The 21,237-nt window shown below is 38.4% G+C and overlaps 1 long non-coding RNA gene and 1 other non-coding gene across 2 annotated transcripts in view; one reads left to right on the forward strand and one right to left on the reverse strand.

Annotated features, from left to right (window-relative positions):
• The window catches only part of LOC115275711, a 14,375-nt gene extending 3,922 nt beyond the window's left edge, over positions 1-10,453 (forward strand). The window contains exon 3 of the long non-coding RNA XR_003901706.1: positions 10,115-10,453. This is a non-coding gene — a long non-coding RNA (uncharacterized LOC115275711). The remainder of the gene's footprint in view (positions 1-10,114) is intronic.
• LOC115277186 lies at positions 927-1,030 on the reverse strand. The gene has a single exon (XR_003902292.1). It is a non-coding gene; the product is annotated as a small nucleolar RNA U13 (small nucleolar RNA).
• Positions 10,454-21,237: the final 10,784 nt, after the last annotated feature.

Genomic DNA, 21,237 nt, shown 5'->3' on the forward strand with positions numbered 1-21,237 from the left:
CCCCCCCCCCCCCCCCCCGATCCCATTACATTCTCTAACTGGACCACCTTTAGGTCATGACCTTACTCTAAATTCAACCATTATCCTAACCTCTATCAGACAGTTAAGTTTTGCCTATTTTTTATCCTTATATAAATATAATAATGTGAATATGTAAGTATAACATATAGAATATTCATTTTTAATATACTCCTCTTATGGTTATCTTAAGATAGTTCAGAATTAATGCCAATGTCCATTTAATTCATTCTCTTGGAATATTTTGGATAATAATTGTATTGTCTCTAAATAATGACTTTTTAACTAAGCCCTATGCCCAATGTGGGGTTTGAACTCACAACTCTGAAATCAAGAGTCATGGGTTGTACCAACTGAGCCAGGAACCCCAGAGAGTTTTTTCTCTTCAATCTTGGTAGTTATAATTCACTTGTGTTATCTAGTTTATTACCTTGGATAGGATTCTCTGAAAATATATGAATAAAAGGGGCAAAAACATTTATCTTATCTGTGACATTAATGTGAAATAATCCTTACCTTTATGCCCTTTAATTTTCCCAATTTTTATTTATTTTTGAGTGAGAGAGAGACAGAGTGCGTTCAGGAGAGGGACAGGGGGTGGGGGGAGAGGGCACAAAATCCAAAGCAGGCTCCAGGCTCCAGACTCCAGACTATGAGATGTCAGCACAGAGCTCCAATCCATGAATGGCGAGATCAGGACCTGAGTCAAAGTCAGACACTTAACTGACTCAACCAACCACTAAGGCACCCCCGACTTTTACTCCCTTTAAATATAATTTTGATGGATAATTTATTAGAAATTATTTTTATATTAAGAAATTATCTTTCTCTTACTAATTTCCTATTTAAAAAAAAAACCCAAAGGCCTGTTTTTGCATTGGGAGTGAGCACTGTAAGTGGTATTTCTATTTCACGTGGGTGATGTGCCAATATTGCAATGAGATCTGAGGGAGGCGCGTGTCACACAACAGTGTGAACACTCAATCATTGTGCTTATAAGCTACGAAGGGATCTATAAGTGGTACATTAAACGAGCAAACTAGTGGGATATAATCAAAATGCACCTATTTGTTATTTCTCATGGTCCCTTTAAAATGTGGGCAAGGTTTATTCCACCCTCCTGAATGAAACTCAAGTTTGACTTTTCTTATCACTCTTAGATAACTGGAAATCCAGAGAGCATAGGAAGAGGCAAAATCTATTTTCAATTCAGTAATTAGGATGTCTTGTCCAATATATGAATTAATCTACATTAACACTGTAAGCTGCATGCAAAGGTTAAGATTTCCCCAACCACACAACTTTAAGTAGGGCCTGGTTTCAGGTGGGAGGCTAGCTTTCATAGAGGAAAATGAAGTGACTACCTTCTTTTCTCATTTGCTACTTGGAGGAAGGGGGTAAAAGGGAGCAGACAATTTATACTTAACTTCTGCTATTGTGAGATGATCTCATACTCTCTAGGTCTGGAAAATTTTGTGTCTGTAATTTTCTAAAATAATGTAGTATACATCATACACAGCTCAATAAAATTCTAAAAATGAGAACATCGATGTACCTAGCACCCAGATCAAGAACCTTGATATTGCCACACCCCAAACTTTTCCTTATACCCCTCTTACTCACTATGCTCACTCTATATCCAACCATTATGTCAACTTCTATCAATATAGGCTAGTTTTGCCTATTTTTTTTACCTTTCCATAAATGGAATATTACAGAATGTACTATTTTGTATCTGATTTCTTTTATTCAATGCATGTGAAACTTATCAATCTTATTAAATGATTCAGTAAGCCATTCTTTAATTCACTACAGGACAATATATCACATTTATTTTTCCATTTCGCTGTTGATAAGCATTTAGAAAGCTTTCAATTTGGGCTAATATGAATAATTCTGCTACGAATATCTTGTACCTGTCTTTTATTGGCCATCAGTCCACATCACAGTCACTATGTGCATTGGAAAACAACCTCAAGGGAAGGACTTTTAATAATGTTGCTTACTGAGGCACTGGGTGGCTCAATCCTTTAAGTGTCCAACGTGAGCTCAGGTCATGATCTCAGGATTCATGGGTTTGAGCCCCACATCAGGGTCTGTGCTGACAGCTCAGAACCTGGAGCCTTCTTCAGATTCTGTGTCATCCTCTCTCTCTGTCCCTTCCCTGCATCCTCTCTCTCTGTCCCTTCCCTGCTCATGCTCTGAAATAAATAAACATCCAAAACATTTTTTAAAAAATAAATAAAAATCTTGGAGTGTCTGGGGGACTCAGTTGGTTAAGCATCTTAATCTTGATTTTGTCTCAGGTCATGACTTCATGGTTTGTGAGTCCAAGCCCTATATTGGGCTCTCTGCTATCAACACAGAGCCTGCTTCAGGTCCTCTATCCCCATCTCTCTCTCTCTCTGCCCTTCTCCCCACTCTCAAAATTAAATAAACATTTAAAAATAATAAAATAAATAATAAAAATTTAATTATCTTTAAAAATAAATTAAATTAAGGCGCCTGAGTGACTCAGTTGGTTAAGCATCTGACTTCGGCTCAGGGCATGATCTCATAGTTTGTGGGATCGAGCCCCGTGTTAGGCTCTGTACTGACAGCCAGAGGTTGGAGCCTGCTTGGATTCTGTGTCTTCCTCTATGTCCCACCCCTGCTCACACTCTGTCTCTCTCTCTCTAAGTTAAATAAACATTAAAAAAGAAAGTTAAAAATAATAATAAATAAATTAATTTTATCAAGTAATTAAACAAAATAAGAAAAGCTTCCCTTTCTTGTGAAACATGTAGTATTTCTTTTGTTTAATTTATTGTTGTCATTTTTTAGTGTAGCTGACACTCAATATTACATCAGTTTCAGGTATACAACTTAATGATTCAACAAGTTTCTACACTATGCTATGCTCGCCACTAGGATGGATAGATACCATCTGTCACTGTAGAATGCTATTACTATACCAATGACTCTTTTGTTTATGCTGTTCCTTTTATTCCTGTGACTTACATTCCATAACTGGAAGCCTGTGTGTCCCACTCCCCTTCAACAATTTTGCCCAAGCCCCCACTCCCTTTCCTCTAGCAACTATCAGTTTATTCCCTGTATTTACATGTGCCTCATGACTCACTTTGAAGCTGACTAGCACCTCAATCGAAATGTCAAGTTTAATGTCCTACCACATAATCATTTTTCTACTTTACCTTACTAACACAATAGGTTACATTAATGTTTTCTCACATTGAGTCCTTTGTAATTCCAGACTACTTGATCACCACATTCAAATTTATATTTGAATTTATTATATTTGTAATAACTGTTGGATTTGAGTTGCCATTTTTTTAAGTTTGTAATTATATTCATAAGTGAGACTGGGCTATACTTTTCCTTTCATGCTATTTTTTTTTAATATGGTTTAGTGTTAGCATTATACTAGAGTTGTAAAAATAAATTAACAATCTTTTCATATTCATATTTAAATACTAGAAGAATAACTTTTCTTTGAAAGGTTGATAAAACTTATCTTTAAAACTTCTATGCCTGGGAACCCTGGGTGGCTCAGTTGGTTAAGCATCCAACTTCAGCTCAGGTCATGATCTCACCATCCACAAGTCCAAGCCCACATCAGGTTCTGAGCTATCAGCTCAGAGACTGGAGGAGCCTGCTTCACATTCTGTGTCTCCTTTCTCTCTGCCCCTTTCCCACTTGCACTCTGTCTCTCTCTCTCTCTCTCAAAAAAAAAAAAAATAATTAAAAACATAAAAAAATATAAATAAAAAAACCCCTTCTAAGCCTAACTAATATCTTTTGAGGTGAGAGAGTTTTGACGTGGAACAGCCACACGGGCTCCTAGAAATAACTGTGGAAGGCTTTAAGGAACAATGTGGGAATTTTGATAATCACATAGGGATAAGAAGAAGAAAAATAATGTTGCTACTATTATTAGGACCTTGGTTTTTAATTTAATCATAGAGAATATATTAGCATTGAGAATTTCAGTCACTAGAATCTTTAGATAGTTCAAGCAGAAAGGTATTTATTATATTTCATGGAAGAGTTTACTGAGTAGCTAGAAGGGCTGAAGGGAAAGGCTTTATGCCGAGTATAGGAGACAGTAACCGGGTGGCCTGTAGTGAACTGCGCCTCTTGGTTGTCAAACCCTTGTGGAGACCTCATCCCTTAAAACCAGGGTGACTCTGGGACTTGTTTTAGCCAATAAAATGCAGTGAAATGATACTGTGCCGGTTCTGGCCCTAAGCTTTAGGAAGACCTGGCACCATTTGTTCTCACTGAGGAAAACTCTCCCCTTCTCAGTCCAGCTATCCCAGGGGAGAAACCAGTTGCAGAAACCACATGGAGGAGTGGAAGCACAAGACCATACAGGGATGACCTGAGGAGGCACCCAGCCAATTTTGAGAACCAAGGCCACAGACATACGACCCATATTCAGCCACTCCAGCTACCTGAGTTCTCTGAGCAAAGCACCAGCGTGTAAGCGAAAAAGCCATCCTGGAGGGCTCAGTCACTGCAGGCACCGCAGGGAGCAAAAACGAACTATTCCTTCTGTGCCCTGTTCAAATTTTTGACCCACAGGATTATGAGAAATAGCAATAGAGTTGTCTTTTGAAGCCACTAAGTTTTGAAGTCGTTTGTCACACAGCATTAAATAACCAGAAAAATCTCCCAAACTGAGGGGAAAAATCATCCCACAGAATTGACTTGTTAAGAAAGTGTCCACCATCGCCAATCACACAAACACACCGCTTCTGCAGGTCCTTCCTCCCGAGACACGGCTGCCTGTGTCCTCGCTTCTGAATCAAAGATTCCCGCAAATGCTTGTGGGTGGTGGAACTTAGGTCACAAGTCGAGGAACAAGAAAGGCTGCGAAACACAACTTGGGGGCTTCTAATTTGAGAAAACAGATTTCCTACTACGGAGAGTTCTCCAATTTTGAAGAGGTTGTTCCAAAGATTCTAAGCAGCCCAAAATACTTTAACCCTAAAAAAAACTGTTCTAGAAACAAAGCGTTTGATGGTCACAACTGCAGCCCTTATTTTATTTCTGTTATGGCTAATGTTATTATTTTTATCTTATAATTAATTACAATTTATTCTTATATTCTGCCTGTACCCCGCCCCACTTCTCATTGTAATTCCTTTTCAATTAAGAGCAAATGTCAGAAGCAAAAGGATTTGGAGTGGACTCCGGTCATTTTGCAAAAGGGTGCACATTTGGGCAAAGTTTTAAGCTTCTTTACAGGCTCCAGGGGAGCCAAACCTTTCTTTTGCCTTTCTTTTGCCTTATTTTGTCTCTGGTTTTAAAAATTATCCCATGTTTGTGCTCACTTCCGTTTTTCAAAGCAGATTTATTGAGGTATAGGTTACACGCCATAAAATTTGCCCAACCGGTTAAATTGCTTTATTTGTCTGTTTTTTTATAGAGCTAAACAACCAGCATCACAATGTGAGCTGCTCCTTATATCTAGATTTGCCACTTACTGACATTTCACATAGATGTGAATGTGACTATATGCAATCATTTAACATCCACATCCACTTTTAAAAGAGAAAAGGTTTGGTTTTGTTTTTACGTAAGTAATACGTGCTTGCTTTTAAAACTTCAAAACTACGGGCTAAAAAAAGAAAAATATAAAAAACAACCCTAACCCCACTACCAGGAGCTAATGACAGTTAATATATGGGCACATATTAAAAAGAGAGAGTAAAGTTGAAACCTTTTATTGTAGTCTCCGTCCCAGCAGGACCTGGAGTCTTTCAACATCAGCTAATGCTTTGTTCCCACCCATCGCTCCGCACTCCAGCTAAACAGGTTTTATTTGAGCTTCAGTAATACACCAAGCTCTTTGCACATGCTATTCATCTTGCCTGGAACTCCTCCTTTACCCTTGGACTGATTAACTCATTCTTCTCCTTTAAGGGACTGTTTAGACCTCAGCTCTGTAGACATGTCATCCCTGATTACCTTGCCTAAATTAGTCCCACACTCACCTTCCTTTTCATATGTTCCTTTCATATCACCTGATTTGATATGGAAACATTCATTTGCCTGCTTGCATTTTTGTTTGTTTATTTACATCCTCCATTTGATCGTAAATTACAGGAGGTCAGAATGGCCAATATCAAACATGTTGAATCCCTAGCACCTCTCACCAAACAGATAAGTGTTGTTAGAATGAATGGGTTAAATAAAGCCTCTTATCCTCTCTGTGCCTCAGTTTCCTCACCAAAAAATGGGAAAAAATTTGAGGCTCAGTCGGTTAGGTGTCCACTTCAGCACAGGTCATGATCTCCTGGTTTGTGGGTTCTGAGCCCTGGGTCCAGCTTTGTGCTGACAGCTTGCAGCCTGGAGCCTGCTTCAGATTCTGTGTCTCTCTCACTCTCTCTGCCCTTCCCCTGCTCATGTTCTGTCTCTCTTTCTGTCTCTCAAAAATAAATAAACATTAGAAAAAAAATTTTTCAGGGGCGCCTGGGTGGCTCAATCGGTTGAGCGACCGACTTCAGTTCAGGTTATGATCTCGTGGTTCGCAAGTTCGGGCCGAGTCAGGCTCTGTGTTGACGGTTTGCTCAGAGCCTGGAGGTTGCTTCGGATTCTATGTCTCCTTCTCTCTCTGTCCCTCCCCTGTTTGTGCTCTGTCTCTCTCTCTCAATAATAAATGTAAAAAAAAAATTTAATGGGTAAAAATTGTACCTTCCTAATAGGAGTTTTGTGAGCACATAATAAGCATTCAATGATAATTTTAAAATTATTATTAGCATCATGGTTTTAGAATCTTTTGGGAGAACTTTTTTGATTGCTTTATTCCCTCTGGAATTTTCAGTTTTTATTTTGGTTTTGCAATTTCCTTCTCTTTAAATGTCCTAATTCCTTGGGTTGTTTAATCCTATCCTGTTTTATGCAGCTGGTATAGTAAGAAAGCCTAGAGTCTCATCTTCCCACCCTCTACCCTGTCTAGAACAAGGAGATTTCAGAGAAGGGCCCAAGATTCAGAAGACAGGGAGGGTGTAGATGTCTCTGACCTGTTAATCTATGCTGTCAAGGGAACTGTTTCTTTTTCTTTGTCACTCTTGTTCTTGGTTTTACCTTTCTGAGCCTCTTCTCAACTCTAGAGAAAGGTTTTCATAGCCCTTAGGAATGGCCAAGTTTAGCCTGTTTGTAGTGAGTTTGAGACTATAGGGATTTAAAAAAAATAGTATAAGATCCCTTGAGATTCAACCCAGCACAATAAATCCAAGAGTTACACCTTGGGGATCAAAGGCATAATTCCTAGCAAGGAACATTATGTGTAATCTGAGCTGTTCTCTATACATATTTCTTCATGACTTCTGGAAGCAGACTACTAACCAAGGTCAAGATACTACTGCTCACTCTCTTTCAATCAGCAACATGACTAACACATAGAATATGCTATTTTTTTTTTCAATTTCCTCTCTTTCCCAATGATCTTACTCTCAAACAAGTAAATTAGGACAAGAAGCATTCATGTTAGGATCAGGAAAGAGTTCTGGAGATGGAAGGTGGTGATGGCTGCAACACAGTGGAAATGTACTGAATGCCACTGAACTGCATGCACACTTAAAATGGTTAAAATGGCAAATTTTATATTATATTTTACCACAATTAAAAAGTGTTTTTTAAATGCAGGTATCTGAGCTTTTGTAAGGTATCCTGAAATAGAAAAAAAAATTCCCTTGAAAGACTTAAGGTGCCATATTGAGAGTAAACTAAGACAGGAGATAAAGATAAAAATTCAGTATATCTTTTTTCCTCCTTTTTGTTTTGCCCTAACCAGGAGTCATGAAGTAGGAGTGGGTAAAAAGATACTTAACTGAATTTGAGAGGCTTGACCAAATCTAAACTGTATTGATGAGATTAGACTGAAAGAGAAGTTGAGCTTTGCATCCTCTAGAATGAATTCTACATCTTAAGGTTCCTCTTACCTAAATGTTGGCAAAGAAAACACGTGACAGGGGCACCTGGGTGGCTCAATCCATTAAGGGTCTGACTCTTGATTTCAGCTCAGGTCATGATCTCATGGATTTGAGAGATGAAGCCTTTTGTGTGGCTCTGTGCTAACAATGCAAAGCCTGTTGAGGATTCTCTCTCTCTCTCTGCCCCTCCCCTGCTTGTGCACACGTGTGCGCACTCTCTCTCTCTTGCTCTCTCTCTCTCAAAATAAACAAATAAACTTAAAAAGATAGAAAATTACTTCTCAGGAAAAAAAAAGAAATTACTTGTCAGATTCAACTTATGGGGCTCTAGTTTATGACTCCTGCTTTAAAATCATGTTTCATATTTATAAACACCATTCCAAACTAAAACTACAAGCAAGTTTGGGATATTTGGGGCCATCTACCTTCTTGCTATATTCTATAATTAAACTAGTAATTGAAAGACAATCAGGGGCTATGCATTTCTTTTACTTCTAAAATGGAATATAGGGGCCCCTGAGTGGCTCAGTTGGTTAAGCCTCTGACTCTCAATTTCAGTTCAGGTCATAATCTCATGGTTCATGGGTTTGAGCCCCATGTGGGCTCTGTGCTGACAGCATGGAGCCTGCTTAGGATTCTCTGTCTCCTTCTCTCTATGCCCCTCCCCCCACTCACACACAGTCTCTCTCTCTCTCTCTCAAAATAAATGAATAAAATTTAAAAAAGAAAAGGAAAACATATGACAACTTCTCAGCATTGCTCCTGGACAGAATTTATGACCATTTCCTCAGTCATGCAGCTTTGGACAATTGTACTTTATTATATGTAAATCCACACTTAAACTTCATAATAAGCTTGGTCATATTTCCCTTTCCTATTCATATATCTCAATATGAAAATATAACTACAGTCTAAATAGTTCACGGCATTTAATTTTTTAAGATTTATTTATTAAGAGAGAGAGGGAGAAAGTAAGCAGGGGAGGGGCAGAGAGAGAAGGGGACAGAGGATCTGAACAGGCTCTGTGCTGACAGCAGTGAGCCTGATATGAGGCTTGAACTCATGAACCATGAGATCATGACCTGACCTGAAATCCAATGCTCAACCAACTGAGCCACTCAGGTGCCCTGGTATTTAATTTTTATATAAAGGGGAAATGCATAACTTCATTAAAAAAAAACATTTTCTATATTTGCACTGTCCTCAAAAAACTGGCATTCATTAGTGATGATGTTGTATGTGAGTAAAATGTTCTAAAACCACTACCAGTGTATTGTTTATTCATGCCATTAAATCACAGATTTTATGAATTAAAAACTAAGCTTGAATGAATGTATGCAACACTAATAACGCACCCCAGAAGTCCATGTCACTGACTCAGTGTAAAATGGAAAATAATTTCTAAATAGAGTCAGTGAAATAAAATTACAGCCTCATTTTCCTAGTTCTGTATTTACATTTTCACAGTCAGTATTTCTTCAATTTTAATGTGGTTTAAAATTATTATTACATCTTCCTTTACAAACTTTTGTATATAGCTTTTTCCAATACTGTTTTATTTAATATTACTTAAATTCTGCATACTAAAACAACTAACTTTACTATTCATAGATAACTTATAATATAAATACCAGGGTAATATTATGAAGACTTGGAAATTTTATATGAAGTTCCTTAGTTGGAAAAGGTAGATAAAGGGCCCACAGGAAGGCAGAATTCAATTCCCTTCTCTGAACTCTGAAAGCTACTGAAATTTGTTGCTTTATGTTGGTATATTCTATTTCTTCTCTTGTTATGTAGATGTATTTGTACTTTAAATTTCTCTGGAGGATAAGATGATGTCTGAGATGTTCAATAAATATCTGCAGTTGAATATATATTGGTTAGTTAAAACAAAAATGGGAGAACTACATCACCCAAAGATAAATTACTACTTAAAAGTCATGTTTCATGAACACGCTTAGGCAGGGGAGAAGCAGCTAGATGTACTAGAGAACACACAAGGACTGTAGCCAGAATAGGGAAACAGGAGAGGATGCCAACAGAAATAGAAGAACTGAGAGCAAAACAAATAACCAGTAAAAGTTAAAAGACAAGACTGCCTGGGCAGCATGTTATTGCCTAAATTCAAGAAAGGACTCTTTTTTTCCTTCTAGGAGATGGGTACCGGAGCAGAGGACAAACTGGCTTGGACAGGAAGATCGATGAGGACAACATATGATTTAAGAATCAAATTATTGCCTAGGATAAAAAAGACTGAAGAAATGGACTAAGACATAGTCCTGGCCCTTCAGGCATTCCAATCATGTTGAGTCCCTAAATGATAAGATTCAACTTCCATTTGTATAGTTTACTTAGTGTGATGGTTTGTCCTATGTCAACTTGATTAAGCTGGATCGCATTTCCCCGAATCCTCTTCCCTGAATGATTCCAAATTTGAGTCGGCCAAAAGAATTTCAGAGAGGGGAGCCTGGGTGGCTTTGTTGGTTGAGCACCAGACTTCCGCTCAGGTCACAATCTCATGCTTTGTGGGTTCCAGTCCCACATGGGCTCTGTGCTGATAGCTCAGAGCCTGGAGCCTGCTTGGGATTCTGTGTCCCCCTCTCTCTCTGCCGCTCCACTGCTCACACGCTGTCTCTCTCTTTCTCAAAAATAAACACAAAAAATTAAAAAAAAATAATTTCAGAGAAATTTGGGAGGTGGAAGTGAAGCAGCAGCCATTACTCTGAAGGTTATGTGGTTAGATGCTGGAAGAGACAGATATAGAGGACCAGCAGATTTCAGCTTGTCTTCATTCTCCTCCAATCGACACCTGGCTTTTCTTCCCAACACTTGACCCTGCTGACCAACAGTGGCCCCAGGCCCAACATCAGATGTTTGGCAGTTGATGTATAAAGTTTGTAGTTGAATGGAGGCATGACTTCCCAGAGATCTCCCCAACAGCCTTCCCTATCTAGTCTTATTTTGGAAGCTGGATATGCTTGGTTTCTTAGATTGATTCTTTAGTTTCTACCTCTCTAACCTTCTGATGTGGTTCTTGGATCTTCACTTCTCCAGTGCTCCCCATGATTGTGTAAGATCTACTTCTTGTAAAAAAGAAAAAGGAAAAGGAAACTCTTCTACCATAACTCATAGTGGCTCTATGACTACATAGTGGCTCTCCCTGACGTAAAAAGTTTTTAATTTCAGAAAAAAAACGAGCTAACTAAATAATTCTTAAATAATTACATTAGGTTTAAAGTCCCCCTTTAAATGCTTTCTTTGTTGTTTGTAGCAGAAACATATGAGCTTAGGGGGACCCTTCCATTCATCTGGTGTGAAGTATGAAATGACTAACTCTGATTGGATCTCTGATCGCAAAGTTCTTCCAAACTAATTAGGGAGACAGATTTACCTAAATGTATTATAGATAGATGTATCTGTGTATGTATGCGTATGGGAGATATCATTGTTTGGCTAACTGAATTCCCATTGACAACCCTTGCCAGCTAGGAGTGGCTGTGTAAGAAAATATTGTTCAATAAGATAACATGAGAAGTCTGCTCAATGTGGTTTTTGGAAGCACTTCTGTTTTCTAAATAGAAAGAGATGGACCTGGGTAGCCTCTCTCTTCATTCTATGCCCTGCATAGATGTGACTCCCAGAAGAGCAGTCATCTTCTGCTCACAAGTAGACAAGCCAGCATGAGGAAAGGGTCCAGTGAACTGAAGAGACACTGGCCTTGAAGTAATCAAGCTACAACGCCAGCATCTATCTTTTGCATAAACTCCTACAGTAGAGTTTTCTGTTAATTAAAGCTGAAAGCATTTTTAATTGAAACAATACATTAATTAAAAAAATGAGTACTGCAGAAAGTAGCATATATAGGATTTTAGAATAGGATGATGAAACCAAGAAGAGACCTAAGAAGTGTAACTAGATTTGGACTTTCAAGAGAAGAAAAAAAAATTAATAAACAGAGAATGATTGAAGCGCATTTCTGAGGAAGTTAATGGTGTAAAGAAAGGCATAGGAAGAAAAGCATACATATTTTAATTTATGCATGAGCTAATGAAGTTTCTATACTGGGATGAGAGATTGAGAAAATAAAGAAAGAAAAGTTACTATGGTAATGTAGTGACATAAAATATTTACCAAAGCTTGCTTTGTGTCAGCACTGTATCCTTGGGACACAGTCATGAACAAAACCAAGTCCTTGCTCTCAAAGAGTTCAATTTCACAGGAGATGAAGGTTAAGATGTGAATGATTAAGTAGAGGTAAACTATTGTTAGTAAACTATTTTCTCCCCACAAGGTTGGTGATGAAAGGAAAGAGAAAAATAGGTCCACAAGACATTGTAAATAAAGCAAATATAAAAGTCTCTGAAAGGTGGAGAGATTACAGACTGACTACAGATTTGGGGACCCAAGGAATGACATAGTGGTGAATTATCTGCTGGGTTTTCTTTTACCTCATATATCTTGGATCAGATGCTTGGATTAGGTGCTTGGACAAGAAAACATTAAAAAGAAAACATTTTTAAAAAGCCTATATTTTATAGTCAATGAACCAGGTAAGGGGCAGCCTAGCAAGAGAGAAAAGTTTAGATAATTAATACCTACTTTAATCAAACACCAAGGAGAAAAACTGTGGTCCTACCTCCATGATAAAGAAGGAAACTTAAAACATCCATAGGAAGAAAACAACAACAACAACGGGACAAGTAAAAATATAGGTAAATACAATAGACTTTACTTCCCCTCTTGACTATTTCTAAATTCTGTTTTATGGTTGAAGCAAAAATTACAACTCTTTCTAATGTGGTTTTCAGTGTGTGTAAGAGAATTATTTAAGATAATCATCTTAGGTCTAGCAGGAAAACAAGAGAGACCTAATGGAGAACCAGGGGGAGCGGAGGAGGGAGAGAGAGTTGGGGAGAGAGAGGGATGCAGAACTTGAGAGACTATTGAATGCTGAGAATGAACTGAGGGTTGGGGGGAGGGGGGAGGGGGGAAGACAGGTGGTGGTGATGGTGGAGGGCACTTAAGGGGAAGAGCACTGGGTGTTGTATGGAAAACAATTTGACAATAAAATATTATGGAATTAAAAAAAAAGATAATCATCTTATAAATGGTGGAGAATAAAAGGACCTAAAGAAAAGAGAGGTTTCTATACTTTGTTCAAACTAGCGAAATATCAACAGAAGTAGCCTTTGTTAAATTAGGTATGTATAATGTAATACCTATAGCAACAACTAAAAAATTTATGAAGGAAATATGATAAAAACTATGGGTAAATAAAAATGGAATTTTAACAAAGGTTCCAATAACCTACAGGAAGGTCGGGAAAAGGAAATGAACAAAAAATACCAGAAATAAGCTCTGACATATCAATGATTACATTAAATGCAAGTGGTCTAAATACACCAATTGAAAGACAGAGATTGGCAGCATGGACTAAAAATAGACCCAATCGGGGCACCTGGCTGGATCAGTTGGTAGAGCATGCAACTCCTGATTTGAGTTTTAAGTTTGAGCCCCATGTGAGGTATAGAGATTACTTACAAGAAAATCATAAAAAAGTATATGACACGGGGTGCCTGGGTGGCTCAGTTAGTTGGGCATCTGACTTTGGCTCAAGCCATGATCTCTCGGTTCATGGGTTCAGGCTCTGTGCTGATGTTTCAAGTCCTGGAGCCTGCTTTGGATTCTGTGTCTCCCTCTCTCTGCCCCTTTCCCGCTCACATTGTCTATCTTCCTCTCTCTCAAAGATGAATAAACATTAAAAAAACATGACCCAACCTATCTGCAGTCTACAAGAAATCCACCTCAAATATAAAACATGTTAGTAAAGGCTGGACAATATCCATACTGTGAAAACATTTATCAGATGAAAGTAGGAATAGCTATGTTGATATCAGATAAAGTAGACTTCTGAACAACAACAAAAAGAAAACACCAAAAATAGAGAAAACCAATAATGATAAAAGATGATAAAGGAAACACGGCAAAACCATAGCAATTCTCAGCATCTGTATTCCAAACAATAGAGCTACAAAATACAGAAAGCAGAAAGAAACTGATAGAACTGAAAGGAGAAATAGATAAATCTACGACTATAGTTGGAGACTTCAATTATCTCTCTCTCAACAATTGATAGGACAAATAAACAAAAATAATGAAGAATATACAAGAACTCAATGACATCAACCAGCAAAATAGGATATAAATTGACATTTATTGAATTGTTCTCAACAAAGCAGAATATGCAGTCCTTACAGACATATGGATAGACCATATCCTGGGCTGGCCATAAAACTATCCTCAAAAAAATTTAAAAGAACTAAAATTATGTAAAGTGCGTTTTTTGTCCTTATTTGCAGAAACATGATTGTTTATGTAGAAATCCCAAGAAATTACCAGACACCCCATAAAAAGACAAAAAAAACCCCAAAACCAACCCTCCTAAAACTAATAAATGTGTTCAGCAAGTTTTCAAAATATAAAATAAACATACAAGAATCAATTCTACAAACTAGAAATAAACACATGGACACTAAAATTAAAATCTTAATAGTTCCAAAAAATTACATACTTAGTGTAAATTAACAAACCATATATGGGGCTTATAGGATAAAAATAACAAATGCTAATGAAGGGAATTAAAGAGTATTTAAATTAGTGGACAGACATATTGTAGTCATGGATTAAAAGACTCATCCTAGTAAAGATATAAATCTTCCCCAAACTGAGGCACCTGGGTGTTTCAGTTGATTAAGCATCTGAATTCTGCTTAGGTCATAATCTCATGGTTAGTGAGTTCGAGCCCCATGTCCAGCTCTGTGCTGACACCATAGAGCCTGGAGCTTGCTTCAAATTCTTTGTCTCCCTCTCTGCTGCTCTCTCACCCACACTCTGTCTCTCTCTCCCTCAAACAATAAACATTAAAAATTTTAAAAATTCCGCCCCAAACTGACATGTAAGTTTAATATAATTCCTATCAAAATATCAGGAAGATTTTTAAATAGATAGAGATAAGCTTATTCTATAATTTTTATGGAAAACCAAAGAAATAGAATATCCAGAAAAAAATTGAATGCCAAAAATAAAATGGAAGAAATTACTATATCTTGTTTTATGATTTATTACAGAGATTCAGTCATCAAGAGAGTGTATTGTACTTCACTAATCAAAGACAAGACTCAGACAGAAAGACAAAATGATCAAGTGAAAAAAATAGAGAAATGAGCTCACACAAATATGATAAAATGATTTTCGACAAAGGTAAAAAAGGATGAATTCAATGAAACAAGGATAGTTTTTCAGCAAAGCTGCTAGAGCATTTGGATATCTATAGACATAAATAAGTAAATAAGTAAGTAGGTAAATAAATAAACAAATACATAAAATAAGCCTCTATCTAAATGTCCAAAAAATTAACTCAAAATGGATCATAGGTTTAAACACAAGATATTAATCTCTAAAACTTTTAGAAGAAAACATAAGAGAAAAATCTTTGGGATCTCAGGCTTGGTGAAGAGTTCTTAGACATGACAACAAAAACATAATCTACAAAAGAAAAAGTTGATAAATAGGACTTCATCAATATAAACAACTTTTAGTCAGTGAAAGATCCTGTAAAGAAGATGAAAAGACGAGGTATAGAAAATATTTACAAATCATGTAATAAGTTTATAAATCTATATTTGTCTAAAAATATTTACCAAAATATATTTGTATAAAAATATTTATTAAAATCTATATTTGTAAAAACTATTTACAAATTATGTAAAAGAATTAAGGATTCTTATGAAAAATATATAAAGAATGCTCCAAACTCAACAGTAAAAACACTAATCCAATTAGAAAATGGGCAAAGGACATGAAGAGGTATTACACCAAAGAGGATACACAAACGGTAAATAGGCACCTGAAAAGATGTCTAATATCACTAATCATTAGGGAAATGGAAACTAAAGAGCACTTGGGTGGCTTAGTGGGTTAACTGTCCAATTCTTGATTTCAGCTCAGTTCATGATCTGCCTGTCTGTGAGCTCAAGCCCCCTGTCAGTGCAGAGCTTAGGATTCTCTGTCCCCCTCTCTGCCCCTCCCCGGCTTGTGTGAGGGGGTGCACATACACACTCTCCCCCGCCTCTCAAAACAAACAAACAAACAAACAAACAAACAAACAAATATTTAAAGAAGGAAATGGAAATTAAGATCACACCTATTAGAACAGTGAAAAGAAAAATTAGTGACAATTCCAAATGGTGGTGACGGTGTGGAAAAACTAGATCTCTTGTACATGATTGGTGAGAATGTAAAATGTGAAGTCATTCTTGAAGATAGTTTGGCGAGTTCTTAACAAACTAAGTATGCAACTACAATATGACCCGGTAATTGCACTCCTGGGCATGTATCCCAGAGGAATAAAAACTTCAAGCTACACAAAACATGTACAGGAATGTTTACAGCAATTTTCATTATAGTAGCAAAAACCTGGAAATGGCCAAAACGCCCTTTGATAGGTGAATGGCTAAACAAACTATGTAAATTTACAAAAATTAATGAAATGTTGATTTGCAGAAAAACTTAAATGGGTTTTAAAAGTATTAAGATGAGTGGGAAAAGCCCATCTGCAAAGGTCACATACTGTATGATTCCTTGTATATAATGAAATGAAATGACAAAATTTGAAATGACAACATTATAAGGATGGAGAGATCTGTAGTGATGGCCAATGGTTAGGAATTGCAAGGGGCCGGGGTTGGGATGACTCTAAGGGTGGTGGCACTGGGGAAATCTTCATGGTGGTGCAGACGAAGCAAGGATTTTAGGAGCCATGTGTCACACGCACGCACACAGGTGAGAAGATACTGCAATATTGCATTTCTCTCCTTCTCCTAGCCCTATTCCTAACTTCCTAGTACCTATAAACACAAGCAGATTTTCCTTGCCCCAAACAAAAAACTTCTCTTGAATCTTCAATATATATACCTGGTGTTTTCACTTTAATTTGGAAAAATTATAGATTCACAGGAAATGGGAAAAAATTATGCAGAAAGGTCCTATATATCCCTTCACCCATTTCCTCTAATGGTGACATCTTAACCAACTCCAAGTACCATGACAAAAAAAGGAAACTGACATTGGTACAAGATGTATGTACAGTTCTAGGCCATTTTTGTGCCATGGGTAGATTCTCCCATCAAGATGCATGCAGAACTATTCCATCACCATGAAAATCCCCCTCGTGTTACCACTTTGTAGCCATCCCATTCCCTCCCTTTACAGTTCCTAACCCTGGCAATCACCACTCATTTCTCCACCCTCAGAAGAACCAAAGGCACAAAGATAATAAAATGTATTATCACATTAGTAGGCCTATGGACCAAACCAAGGGATCATTCCGCTTTCAAAGCTATACTTCTCGGTGTGACCTAAGTCAGAAAGTGAGAGCATGCAATGAGGAAGAATGTACAGGAAAGAAGATGAGAAGGGGAAACTTAAAAAAAAAAAAAAAAGAAGCAGAAGAATAAAGAGGAGCGTGGTTCATAGGCCTGTGGGATGAGAGGAGCTTTAACTGAGACTGGACCTCTACATCCGCTTCTAAGAAAGAAGTGAAGCAAGTTTCTGAGGTGAGAGGTGATTACAGACAAGGTCGTGCAGAGATTTTTAAAATTCCACTAGAACAACACAGTCCACGCAGCTTCAGAATAGATACCAACACCACTCCCAGGTCAGCTGTCCATCCCTGTCCTCGCTAAATTTGGAGGATATGTATTTAGAAAGAGTTCCATTAACAAAGCCAGTAAATGGATGTATTTTAGTCAATGAAACCAGACCAGTGCTTTGAAAGGGTTAACCTTTGTACATGAAAAATTCACAAAGTCAAAACAAAAACAAATGTCTTTTAAAGTGTCTTTTTATCTGTTTTCTCAGACTAAGGGACAAGGGAGTTTCTCACTTGGCCCTTCTTCTCATGCATTCAACAAATATTTCTTGAGAAAAATTTTATTTAGTGTCTGCTAAATGCCAGGCACTGATGACTAATGTAGTGCCTATCTCTAAGTGGTTTAAATATTAGTCATAAGGATGGTAAATAAGAAATTATGTCACAGTAAGATGAGGTCAGAAGCCTTTCCAGAGGTGATTTTTGGGCTGACTCTCTTAAAACTAGAAGGAGTTAACAGAATGGGCTGGGAAAAGTTGGGGAATTGGGTGGGGCAGAAGCAGGTCAGTAGGAAATTTACGCTGGAAATACTTTCAAGTCCAAAGACAGAAGTTGGAAAAGTGCTGGGTGCTTTTCCTTCCAGCATCTTTTTCTAATTATAAGCTCCTCGGTATCCAGCACTGCCGGCCCCCTGCTCCACCTAGAGGTGGTGTGGGACCACACAAAGGCGTGGACTTGAGAATTGACTGGCTGGAATGTTGCCTTGGCTGCTTGACTAGATGTGTGATTTGGGGCAAGTTGCTGAACTTTTGTGAGCCTGTTTTCTCATCTGTAAAATGGGGATAAGAGCACTCAGATAAAATAGACTATATATCATGTTCCTTCCTCGATTCATTTAGCTCTCCCATCCCCCAACCCCTTGCTTCATTTGTTTTTGGAAATTGTATTTTCTCCTTACAACATTCTGATTGCTCTTTCACTTCTACCTTGCTGTACTTTTCCTGGCGTCCCCCATAAGAAGGCTGAGTATGGGTGCAGGGTGCGTCTAGCACGGCTGGAGAGGGGCACAGGCTCTCAATAGTTCAGAAAAGCTCTCCAAGTGGCTCTGATGAGCACAATCCCCCCTCCTCCCTCTCCACTCCCCCTTTCCCTCCCTTTCCGATCTGCTGCTCCCAGGGATCCTGGGCTTTTGTTCTCTGGAGGCTTAAACTACCACCTGTTTTGCCCTGACTTATTGTTCCAAGGGTATAGCTTGTTGTCTATAGACTATCATAAATGGAAATGACCAAACTTAAAGATAGCAAGAGCTAAGTTTGTACTTTATATTTTTAACATTAACACCAAAACATCAATGCTTTTCCGTTTTCCTTCTATTTTCATTTCTTTTCTGAGGACTCCTACCCCTCTCCCCCACTCACAGTAACCACTCCCTTTATACTTGTTCCAACATTTAGCACTAATAAAATGTTATCTTTTCGTATGAATTGTAATTTATCTATTACAGGTCTGTTTTCCCCACTTGATTGTGCGTTCCAGAGGCCCGTAGTATCTCCACAGCAGAAGTCTCTCAAACTTGAATATGCATAAGAATCACCTGGGGATCCCGTTAAAATGCAGATTCTGATTTAGCAAGTCTGGTGAGGGGAAGCTTGTGCTGCTGGGCCCTGGACCAACATTTGGAACTGCAAAGCCTTAAGAAGGTTAGAACAAAGGAGGTGCACAAGAAATAGTGGCTGGATGATGCCTTGGTCTTTCCTACTCAAGTGTCTCAGAATTTTCTTCACTACATCTTTCTCTACTTTTCCTGTGCATGATTTATGGCTATTGCCTGAAAATCATTCTTTTGTGTTCTTAGCTCTTCCCTTTTTCAGTCACCAGTCTCCTTTAGAAATGGGTTGCTTAGGGAGTACAACAGTAACCTCCAGGCTCTTTCTACTGTCATCTACTTTGTAGCAAAGCAAGAGAAACTTTTTAAAGATTCACCCTTACTTTCTCGCTCAGCAACTTAGCTGCCTAGCATACATCATATCAAACTAATCAGGAGGAGAGGCTTCAAGACCTTTTCCAAGCCTTCCCTTTGCTTTGCCAGTCAATTTCTCTTTTTGCAACAGGTAGAACTCTCTGCCTGTCGCTGCCCTATGACTTAGTCTCTTGAAATTCCCTGCAGAACAATTTGCACTGGGAATGTTTTCATTCCTTTTAAAAACATGTGTATCGCTATTAAAGAATTCTTCTCAATTTTTACCTACTTATTAAAGCTTTGCCTGATTTATTTCCAGTTGTGAGTTCTTCATTTTAAGAAGTATGAGCTACATGCCATTATTTACATATTTTAGTATTCTTAGGCTTTCCCATGTTTTCATTCTGTCTCGGGAAGAATTTGTGCTTGTTGCTCATGGTTGTATCCCCAGCACCCGATAAAGCTTGACACACAGTAGGTACTTTTTGGGGAAGTGGGATTCAAAGAAGCATGAAACAAAATTTAAGATTGATTTTTATTCATTTTGTTTATTTACTACATTTATTAGGAACTTGGGTGAATGTTAATGGTTAGATAAAATTAGACAATTCTAGTGACATAGTTCTGGTACAGTAAAAATATTACAATACCAATTCACATTAGAAAGCCAGGCATATTACTACCAACATATTAACAAATGCATTGGCTGAAGGATCAAAGAATAAAATAATTTTAGAAATCCCTTGAAGAGTATTTTAAGAGCTACATCATGTGAGGCTTAGAAACATGTCTACACTTTCCACCTCCCAGCTATCATTCTACCAGAGAAATAAAATTTAGATGCAGATAAAATTTAGTACGGGCCCAAACCCACATCCTATCTAAAAGACTTATGCTTTCCTGTCATTGTTTTCTTCCCTTCACATTTTGCATTCGTAAGGATTGCAGTTTTCTTAATAGTTCTTTGATGCTTTAAATTTAATATAAAAGAAACAGTGCTTTCTCATATCACAATTTCAAGGAAGACTACTGTGAGGCCCATTCAGCGAGGTGTAAGAGGCCTACAAGCTGCACACCCTCATGCTCCGATTTCATCTATGGGTTTTTGCACAGTTCTTTTTTGGATGGATGGTGCAAACCGCGCAAGTGCAGCATTAAAGCCTCTCCACCCTGGGAAACCATGCAAGAACATGCAACTTAGGCTGCCAGGTTCTCCCTAACACACAGCCAAGGGCTGGAGGCCCGGATACCCGCCCCCAAACCCCGTCCACAACAATCGTTTCCTCCCTCCCCGCCTTTTACATACAGTACACATACAAATACACACACGCAGAGGAGCCAGCAGGGGCGGGCCGGGCCCGACCACTCTGCAAACCGCAGGGGGGATCCGCCTGAGGCCGAGCTACTTTCGCCCACTTCTTTATTCCTTCGCAACAGTGTCTCTCTCCATCTGGCTGTCTCTGATGGGTAAAGCCAACCTGGAGATCTGTCGTCTTCTGAAGTTCCGCTTCCGAGCTACGTACCTCTGACCGATGCTGCGTTGTCCCCCTTCCCTCGGCGAGCAATTGGTCTCGCCCCAGTGCTAGCGGGCGCCGAGCGGGAGCCGCGCGGGAGCAGCGCAGCGACGGCGGCGGCAGCGGCGGCGGCGGTTGCGATTCGGAGCCGTT

Source organism: Suricata suricatta, chromosome 13, assembly GCF_006229205.1.
Source record: "Suricata suricatta isolate VVHF042 chromosome 13, meerkat_22Aug2017_6uvM2_HiC, whole genome shotgun sequence".
NCBI lineage: Eukaryota > Metazoa > Chordata > Mammalia > Carnivora > Herpestidae > Suricata > Suricata suricatta.